The sequence below is a fragment of the Pinus tabuliformis genome, chromosome 6 (assembly GCF_031772625.1).
Source record: "Pinus tabuliformis cultivar Carrire ecotype Pingquan chromosome 6, CPIR1, whole genome shotgun sequence".
Taxonomy (NCBI): Eukaryota; Viridiplantae; Streptophyta; class Pinopsida; order Pinales; family Pinaceae; genus Pinus; species Pinus tabuliformis.
The window spans coordinates 821,905,656-821,915,560 of record NC_142292.1 but is presented as its reverse complement, the minus strand read 5'-3'; the positions used below and the strand labels follow the sequence as shown (position 1 = coordinate 821,915,560).

The window sequence follows — 9,905 nt, the reverse complement described above, 5'->3', positions numbered from 1 at the left end:
CAACATCATTAGCACATATAACTGCAAAAAGACTATGAAAATCTACCAAAACATGCCTATCACCGTGAAGACTCAAACCACTAATGACTAGACTCTTAACCAACATAAGATGATGAAACAATAGTAAATACATGGTTGTAATAATGAGAATATAACAAATCACACATGGTTGGACCATGTCTCAAGTCACCTATATGCATGCGCATGCCACAATGTCTCCAAGCTCATGCCAGGGTCGCTGAAAAATGATCAATAAATGTTGTAACCCTAGAGGAAAACATAAGCCCCCATGAGCATAATATACCTCATATGAATGTGATGATTTTTCAAATATGATGATGCATGGAAGCACTAGATCAAAACTTGCTATTGTTGATACTCATCAAGCTACCAACACTCCCCTTGAGACCATGCTAGTATCATATGTACCTCTGCAATCAAGTAGATCTAACATGCAAGAATGGATTGTAGTAGGGGCTGATCTCTCCTACTCAAAATCTGATGAGGAAGAGTACTCCCCTGGTCTCTTCTTTTGACTCACTCTTCCCTTCAACACATACAAATTATCCAATGTCTTAACTCCTTTAGATATAAATCTCTTCGACCCTTCATTTCTAGATAAAACAATCTATGGAGTTGAAAACCACTTCCTTGCCTTCATCAATCATTTGGATCATGCTCAAAATATTGTGTTTTAGGCATTCAATGAGCCACACATAATCTTGGTCCTCTTCACACAAAGATTGGCTTTACTACTTCCCAACACTCTTGTGGGTTGAATATGTTCAAAAACAACATGGTTTCTCTTAGTTTTCTTCAAAAAGTGAAATGTCCTCCTATCTCCTCACATGTGATGTGAGCATCCACTATCATTGTATCACATATCATCCTCATCATGTGAACAAAGGGAAAAATGACACCTTCTTAGTTGTTCCTCTTTCTTCTTCCACATGGTGGTTGGTTGGTTCCTTAATTGTGCATTCTCCTTTGTTTGCTTCTTTTGACTTGATGGTTTGAAGGATCTAGGAATATTACAATCTTTGGCCATGTGCCCAAAATTATGAAACAATTAACACTCTATATGACCAATATATGAGACCAAAGGATCCGATCTTTTGTTGCTCATGTATGATATCCATCTCTTCATGCTAGATATGCAATCCATGGCCTTATGGCCAAACAGGTTACAAGAAAAACAATAACCATTAAATGAGCATGTATACCTAAAGGTGGGTCCTCTTCTTGGTCGTCCAAGTTACTGCATAGATTTGTGCATTCTGCTCCTACAATTAGCAACCACATGTCCAAAGTTGTGAGAAACAAAACACTCAATCTTGTCCATCAAGGGGGCAAAAGAGTTTTGACTCCTCCTTTGAAATATTCCACCATTAATCCTAGGAACAAAAGATATTCAAGGTATGAAAGCTTTTCTTGGTTCTCTCTTTTTTGTTGCTAGTGAATCTGCTGCATCTTTCCTCTAATACTGATATGGTTGATCAAATCCTTCACTACAAGATTCTTTGGTTCTTATTTGTTGTTCTTTCCTTGATGCAAACTTGTCTCTCATTTTTGAAATTTAGAGCCAAATCTGTCCATTGATATAATGCTCTTTACTTGCTCCAGCTGCTGGTCTTTTTCTTCAAGTATCTTTCTCAAATTTTCAGTTACATCTTGAAGCGCTTCAAGATAGCCCTTTTTCTCTTTTTTCTTGCTTCTCATGACCTCTTCATTTCTTCTTAATTCTTCCAGCTGGGTCTTCAAAGTAATGATCTCCTCCTTAAGATTCTTCTCATTTTCATCACAAATCTGCAATATCTTATTATGCTCCTTGCTTGCATACGTTATTATATCAACTTCACTAGAAAGTTCTTCAATAAGAACCATGGCATATTCATATTAAGCCTTAAGGAGCATAAAACTATGGTCATCATCTACTTCAATAACCATATCTGAATTGTTATAATCATCGCTATCTAAAATATAACTCAAAAGTAAATCATTACAACTTATACCTTCAGATCTGTGGTTCTATTGCACAACCGGTTCAACTAGAGCTTCCTTCTTCTTTGATCTATTCTTCTTCTTATTTTTAATGCTCTTTTCTACCTCTTCATCATTATTGTTGCTGCCCACTCCATATAACATATACGGTTTGTCCCAAATCTCCTTAACAAATTTCATATATGCTATTTTTTCAATGTCTGCAACATGGAGATTCTCATGAATAATGCTCCTTGCTTGAGCATCATTTTACATCACACGTGCTTGCATCAAAATCTTTCCATATCCTTCACAAACACATTTTCAAATGTCAACACCACAAGCTTCCAATTTAGATATGACTTTTGTTTCCTATAACCAGAATTTTGCAATAGTCAAAACATATACTCATTGAGGATTCATCCTGAAAAGAAATTGCAAATTTTTGCTAACAAAACCCCCACATCTACTCCCGTCTTGGCATACCAATTGTTAGAAACCTTGAGCACTACAGATAAGAGGGGATGAATCAGTAGTGTGCCTTGTTATATATTTTTACCAGCCTTATTATATATTTTTACTAATTTTAATCTTTAACTGATTCATGCATTGATTAACTTGTAACCCATTGAACATTACCCTATCTTAACATGTGAATCATATGAGGAGAAACTAAAACAATAATAAGAGAAACAACGAAACAACGCACAACACAATAATCACACATGCGAGAGATAAAGATATCTGATGGAAACCCTTCTCGGAGAAAAAACACACTTGCTATTGCTGCACTACTCTGAATCTTCTATAATGTGTCTAGAAATGGAAGGATTTTTTAAATAAAATAAAAATATTATTTAATTTTTATTTAAAAAAAATCAATTTAGTATTTAAATTTTATCTCTTTACACTTTTATAAAATTTCAATTAAAGCTGACTTGCAAAGAAATTTAACGAGCAACCATTACCATATAACCGGCGGGGAAAAAAAATTAAAACTGCATTCTACTCGAAAAATATTAATTTGCAAAATCATCATAAACATTGTGTAGACTTTTCCTACGATATTATTTATAAGTAGAGGTAAGAACACCCTTTATACCTCTCGTGCTTCCATTAATCCGCTGTATTGTACTGTATCTGATGAAACCTTTTGAAGTTCAGGTTTTTAAATGAAGAAAGCTTCTCTTCAGTGGTGGGAAATATGAAGTACATAACCACCACTCTTGCAACTCTTTCTACACCCGCTCGTTACAGGCGATCAAGTTGTGTCTTCTTTTTTATGTTGGTTTCTTATGTTTCATGCTTCCAGAATGCAAAAAGTTGCAGAACAGGAAATTCGCACAGGTCAGATTGGCGACGCTGCAATTTTCAAAAAATCATCACGCCAAGAACAAGAAGATGAAGATCATGACTTTATTTGTAAATCTTAGGCATAGTGCATCCACGAGTTGTGCACTGAAAACGCAACCCGGTGCCAAAAACAGCAACCACGAAGACATTGTAACGCTTTGCAAGCAGGGTCGATTGAAAGAAGCACTCCATGCATTGCAGGTAACGGATTACCCATTTGACGCTTATACGTATATTTCTCTTTTGCAGGGATGCATTAAGAAGAAGGCCTTGGCACAGGGAAAGCTGATCCATGCCCACATGAAGCAGAGTGGATATCGGCCCGACATATTTGTTGAGAATACGGTTGTGAACATGTATGCCAAGTGCGGAAATTTAGAGGGCGCACGCAGAGCATTTGATCAGATATCTGACCGAGATGCATTTTCATGGACTGTGATGATTGCAGGATATGCTAAGTGCGGTTGTGCCCAGGAGGCATTGGCACTTTTTCACCAAATGCAGCGAACGGGCATCCAACCCGATGCATATATGTTTGCCAGTGTACTCCCAGCGTGCTCAAATTTGGCGGCCATTAAGGAAATTCATGAAGAAATCAGGAGATGTGGGGTTCAGACGAATCCTTTCGTGGCTGTTGCACTTGTTGATGGATATGCTAAATGTGGTAATATAGACGATGCACGCGATGTGTTTGACAAAGTACCTCAACGAGACTCGGTTTTGTGGAATGCTATGATTGTTGCTTATTCCAGGCAAGGGCTTTCTGAGGAGGCATTGAGGGTATTTTATAAAATGTGGGTTTCTGGTGTGCCACCCAATGAGTTTAGTTTTGCTAGTGCTATTCAGGCATGCGTGAACTTGGGAGCTCTAGAATATGGTATGAAGATACATGGAGGAATAATCAGAAGTGGATTCATGCATGATTTGTTTATCAGGAATGGTCTTGTAGATATGTATGCAAAGTGTGGGAAAATAGACCAGGCACGCCATGTATTTGACATTATGTGTCGCCGAGATGAAGTATCCTGGAAAGTTATTATTGCAGGATATGCAAAGAATGGATGTAGCGAGGAAGCTGTCAAGCTTTTCACTCAAATGCGTCTGGAAGGTTTGAAGCCAACCTTGGATACCTTTGTCTCTGTGCTTCCAGCATATGCGAACTTGCAAGCTCTGGAACAGGGCATGGAAATACATGAAGAAATAAAGAAGGCTGGATTTCAGTCCAATGTCTTTGTTGGCAGTGGCCTTGTAGACATGTTTGCAAAATGTGGGAACATAAGTAAGGCACGAGATGTGTTTGATAAGATGGTTCACAGGAATGCTGTGTCCTGGACAGCGATGATTGCAGGATATGTGAAGAACGGATTTGAAGAAGAGGCATTGAAGCTGTTTCATCTAATGAAAACAACAGGCATCCAACCAAATCAGTTTACCTTCTCCAGTGTTTTTAAAGCATGTGCCAATTTAGGAAATCTGGAACTGGGAATGCAGATCTACGAAGAAGTAATTAGAAGTGGATTTCAGTCAGATGCATTCGTGGAGAGTGGCATTGTAGACATGTATGCGAAATGCGGAAACATAGAGAAGGCACGCAATATTTTTGACAAAATGCACAGAAGAGATGTGGTATCCTGGACAGTAATGGTTTCAGCGTATGCACAACATGGGCATGTTGATGAGGCTCTAAAGCTTTTTCAGGAAATGCCTGAACGAAGCATAATTTCGTGGAATGTTATGATTGCAGGATATGTGCAAAATGGGCATAGTGTAGAGGCTCTAGAACTTTTTAAACAAATGCCACTTTCTGGTGTGAAGCCAGACTCTACAACCTTCACCAGTGTCCTTCCAGCATGTGCCAACATTGCAGCCCTTGAACAGGGTGTGCAGATCCATGAAGAAATTATTAAAAATGGATTTGACAACGTTATCTCTGTAGTGAATGCCCTAATAGATATGTATGCCAAATGTGGTAACATAGAAAAGGCCCATGAATTATTTAACAAAATGCATCCACGAGATGTTGTCTCCTGGACAACAATGATCGCAGGATATGCCATGCATGGCAATGGAGAGGAGGCCATCGAATTGTTTCGAGAAATGGAAGAGTCTGCCATGAGTCCAAACCATGTTACCTTACTTTCTGTTTTGTATGCATGCTGCCATGCAGGTCTTGTGGAGGAGGGCCTTCGTTATTTCTATCGCATGAGTAACTATTATAAAATCACGCCAACAATGGAGCACTATAGCTGCATAGTTGACCTTCTTGGCCGTGCTGGGTACCTAGATGAAGCCCACGACTTTATCAGCAAAATGCCAATAAAACCTGGGTCTACTGTGTGGATACCGCTGCTCTCTGCCTGCAAGACACATAACAATATATATCTAGGGGAACACATAGCAGAACAGCTTTTTCAGTTGGACCCCAAAAATACTGCACCTTATGTACTGTTGTCAAACATGTACGCTGCAACTGGTAGATGGAGTGAAATGGAGAGAGTACGAAAACTAATGATGGACAGAGGGGTAAGAAAGATGCCCGGATGCAGTTGGATTGAGGTCCATAAACATGTACATACTTTCCTTGTAGGAGATAGATCACACCCACAAATGCAGGAAATCTATGCAGAGTTGGAGAGATTGTCTCGGGAAGTGAGAGCAGCAGGGTATGTTGCTGAGACAAGATTTGTGCTAAGTGATGTCGAAGATGAGCAGTAAGAACAATTTTTTTGTCACGACAGTGAGAAGTTGGCAGTTGCCTCCGGGTTATTAAATACATCTTCTGGAACCATTCTTAAAACGATAAAAGACGTTCAAATTCTGTGGTGAATTGCCACTCTGCAACGAAGTTCATCTCCAAGATTGTTAAACAAGAAATTACCATGCGGGATGTTGGTCCTAGTTATCGTTTACAAAATGGATTGTGTTCTTTTAGAGACTTCTGGTGATTCAAACTTAAACAAGACAGGCAATGGACAGGCTTAAGCATATTGTGAAAATCTTGTATCGATAACAAGAAACTAGTTGCACTATTGGGTTTCTAATCACGTATATTTTTTACCTTGACCATGAGAGTCAAAATGGAAATGGGACTACATGTCAAGTCAACATTAAGATATGTGTTTGCTGTAGGCTATCTGTTAACACACCCCCTCGTCTGACTAGAGGTGGTTACCATGCTAACTCAAGACTCAAGGTGTAGTTACGAGGATGGGGTTTTGTCTTTTCTTTTTAGTTTTTTCTGGCTTATAATAAAGAACAGTGTCCTAGCTTGGGACAAGATACAAGGGAGAAATATAGGGTGACTAGGATTTTGATGTTTATGCTATGTGAAGCCAAGTCCAGCACCAATCTGTTTTTGGGCTTGTCCATTCACCAGGCAGGTTTGGAAGCATCTTGAGGAACAGCTGAACCTGATGCATCTTTGGGATAAAACGCTGTTGAAGAATGTTGCAGGTTTTACTTCACCTTGAGCAACCTGAAGAAGTTCAGATCACTTCCCATTTTGGTTGAATAGGGCATCTAGCTAGCATACAACAATCCTTTCTACCAGTGGACTACACAGTCCCATGTAATAAGAAATTGTGCATCCCTAGAAAATAGGTAGTCTTGCTAAGATCAATACGAAGCTATTATTGTTGCAGAAAGAAGTGCAAACGCGTTGCAAACCCATCTACCCAAATGCGATGGCAGCTAGTGTCCATTTTCAGCATAACCTTTCAACAAAGTTTGAGGAGAGCATCACACAGTACAAAGCTTGGCATCAATATGTAACCGAAAAATTACAAGTTGAAGTTGTCGAGCTAGAGTTTCCTCAAACTCATGTTGTCTTATATGGGTTTTTGTATTATTGCATTTGAAATAAAATATGTAAGTGGAAGTCCAAGAGTTAATTGTGGAATATGAAAAGTCTTTAGCTAGGAAAATACAAAAGAAGTCAAAGAGTCATGAGGGTAGCTTAAAGGTCACAAAGAGAGATGAAGAGTCATCTCATTTGTTCTAAATAAACCCTCATAACTTAAGCAAAGGGATTAGAACCGCAAGCTTGGAAGCTTAGCTTTGGAGCCTTGGCTTCTCTAGTATAGCATAGGAGGAATATCATTCTTTGGAGAGAAAAGTGTTGGCTTCATGTTCCACTATTGGGGCTAGTGTCTTTTCAATGTAATTGTATGTTTGTAACTTTCACTCAATAATAACTCAGAGGCAGCATGCCTTCATTCATATCTCGTGGATGTAGTAAGACTATTCTTTATATATTTGTGATGCATGTTGCTTCACTTGTGCAAATGCTAATAAACTACTTAGTTGTCTTTATTATGCATCTTGTTGGATCCATGTGTTTTATGTTATTACAATTGTTGTTATCTTGTGAATTATTTTGTACATTAACTAACTATTCTTTTGTATTTCTTGTGTGTCTCTTCTAAGTTAGTATTATTACTTGCTTCTAGGGGGATCACTTATTTCCCTTTGATGTGATGGAACCTTTCGTGCATTACATTTGATACTTCAAAAAGTTCATACACTTGCTGTCACCAAAGACATGCATATATCATTCTATGTGTTTATCGCAAACAAGGCGCATCCATAAAGCCATCATTTTAGAAACCGTCCATATTCCAGTTGGGAATCCTGCTCCAAACAATGTGGGGTCTAATTGGGATTTCACATCAGGAAGACCCTTTTCCCAATTGGCGGCTTCCAGCACTATGAACAGGTACTTATACTATTTTTTTGGTGCATTATACATGGTTTTTAGTTGCCTATTTCAAATTATTTCTCAAAAATCTTGTTAGTTCCTTGGCATTGCTATTGTAATGATGATGCACTGAACAACTTTAAAAGCTCTGAGATTTTTGATATGAATTTCATTCTAATGTAACCCGGTTCTTTGGTTGCATGTCTTCTAGCAATGCAGTGTGCACTTGAAACACATATATTCGATGTATTTGCAGGATTTGTTTCTTTTAAATTTGTTTTGTAGGAAATAATTACAAGTATTCCAAATACTATATATAACATATTGATTACTTAAATGGAATAATATATGCAACAAAATATGAATTACAATCTGTTCCATCTATAGTTTTTTTTGAGTTCAAATGGAAACTCATTTTAGTGCCTTACAATTTCCCCCAACTTCTTTATCTACCATGATCAAATGTCTAGATTAGTTTCCATGAGGGTTTTATCAACTTACCATGAGTTTTGTAGCTTCAACCATCTATAATTTGTGAATACCAAAGAAGTCATCAATTCACTCCACACGAGAAGAGAAAGAGGTTATAGGCACATAAATTCAAGTTATTAAGGAGTTTATTCTACCTGGATTGTACATGCATTAGTTGACTTGCTATTGCATGCATCTCTTTATGGTTAGAGGCCCTAGGATCATATGTCAGTCCATATTTAAATTTTTTTTATATGAATAGTATCGATCTTCATTTAGAAAATCGTGGAAGGTCTTTAATTCTATTTATCATTTTGATTTTAGGTTCATTTCAAATGCATTTATCATCTATGGTGCATCATACTCCGAAGCAATAAAACATTGCTTTTTGGGTGATTTTTTGTATCATTTGTTTTGCATCTTCAGATGATATAAAGAATACAAATTGGTTTGACTACCTTATGTCTTGTCTTCTATAGCAAGAGAATTTGAGGAGATTTTTGATGGGTATAACCATATATGCAATAAACCAAAATTTTGCTCATCTATGCATAAAATTGATGTGAATTTCAAAGCAAGGATTACTATTCTCTCCGCTCTTTATGAACAAATAGAGTGATACTGTGATAGTGAAGTATAAGATCCTTATTCTTTCCTTTCGTAATTGTGTATATCGATGGAGCTTTCGTTTATATAGGAGAACTGAATCTTATGTTTGGGTCCATTCTTTGAATGCAACTTGCGGTAACATTGTCCACTGCGGAAAATATCTGCAAGATGATTCCATTTGATGTAGTACAATTATAATGGATGTTTTGCCAATGTTCACAGATCTTTTTCAATTTCATGGCTCAAAGTTTTGTTTTTTTTTTTTTTTTTGTTTTGTTTTGTTTTTTTTTTTTCATATTCACAGATCTTTTTCAATTTCATGGCTCAAAGGTTTTTTTTGTTTTTTGTTTTGTTTTTTTTTTTTTTTGCATATTCTCCTTTCATATTGCATTTAGAAGTGTGTTTGTAAAGATGGAATAACATTGAATTTGTATTTATTTTTGTTTTGTATTGATCCTTTGAAGGTTTACATTGGAGTAAATATTGCTCTTTTGGCTAATGATAAATATTTGCTCTGTAGATGGTCGAACATGCATCTATTTTTTTGAATCAAATTATAGATTCTTTTGCTTCTTCTTCTCAAAAATTAGATGAAGTAATCACAAGCATAAAGACTTATATCCATTAGTACTTCAGGAATTGGCCATGTATCTCTTAGTACATCGACATATATGATATCAACATAAGTGCCATATTTTATTAAGAATTTGGAACGATCTATTATTGCATAGTTTTATATTATCAATTTGCTTGTAGGGTTTGATTAGGATTCTATCTACATTTGCTGGTGGATCTT

General features: G+C 37.0%; 1 pseudogene; it reads left to right on the top strand.

Annotated features, from left to right (window-relative positions):
• The first annotated feature begins 3,078 nt into the window (after positions 1-3,078).
• LOC149261359 (pentatricopeptide repeat-containing protein At3g12770 pseudogene) lies at positions 3,079-6,894 on the top strand (annotated as a pseudogene).
• The last annotated feature ends 3,011 nt before the right edge of the window (positions 6,895-9,905 follow it).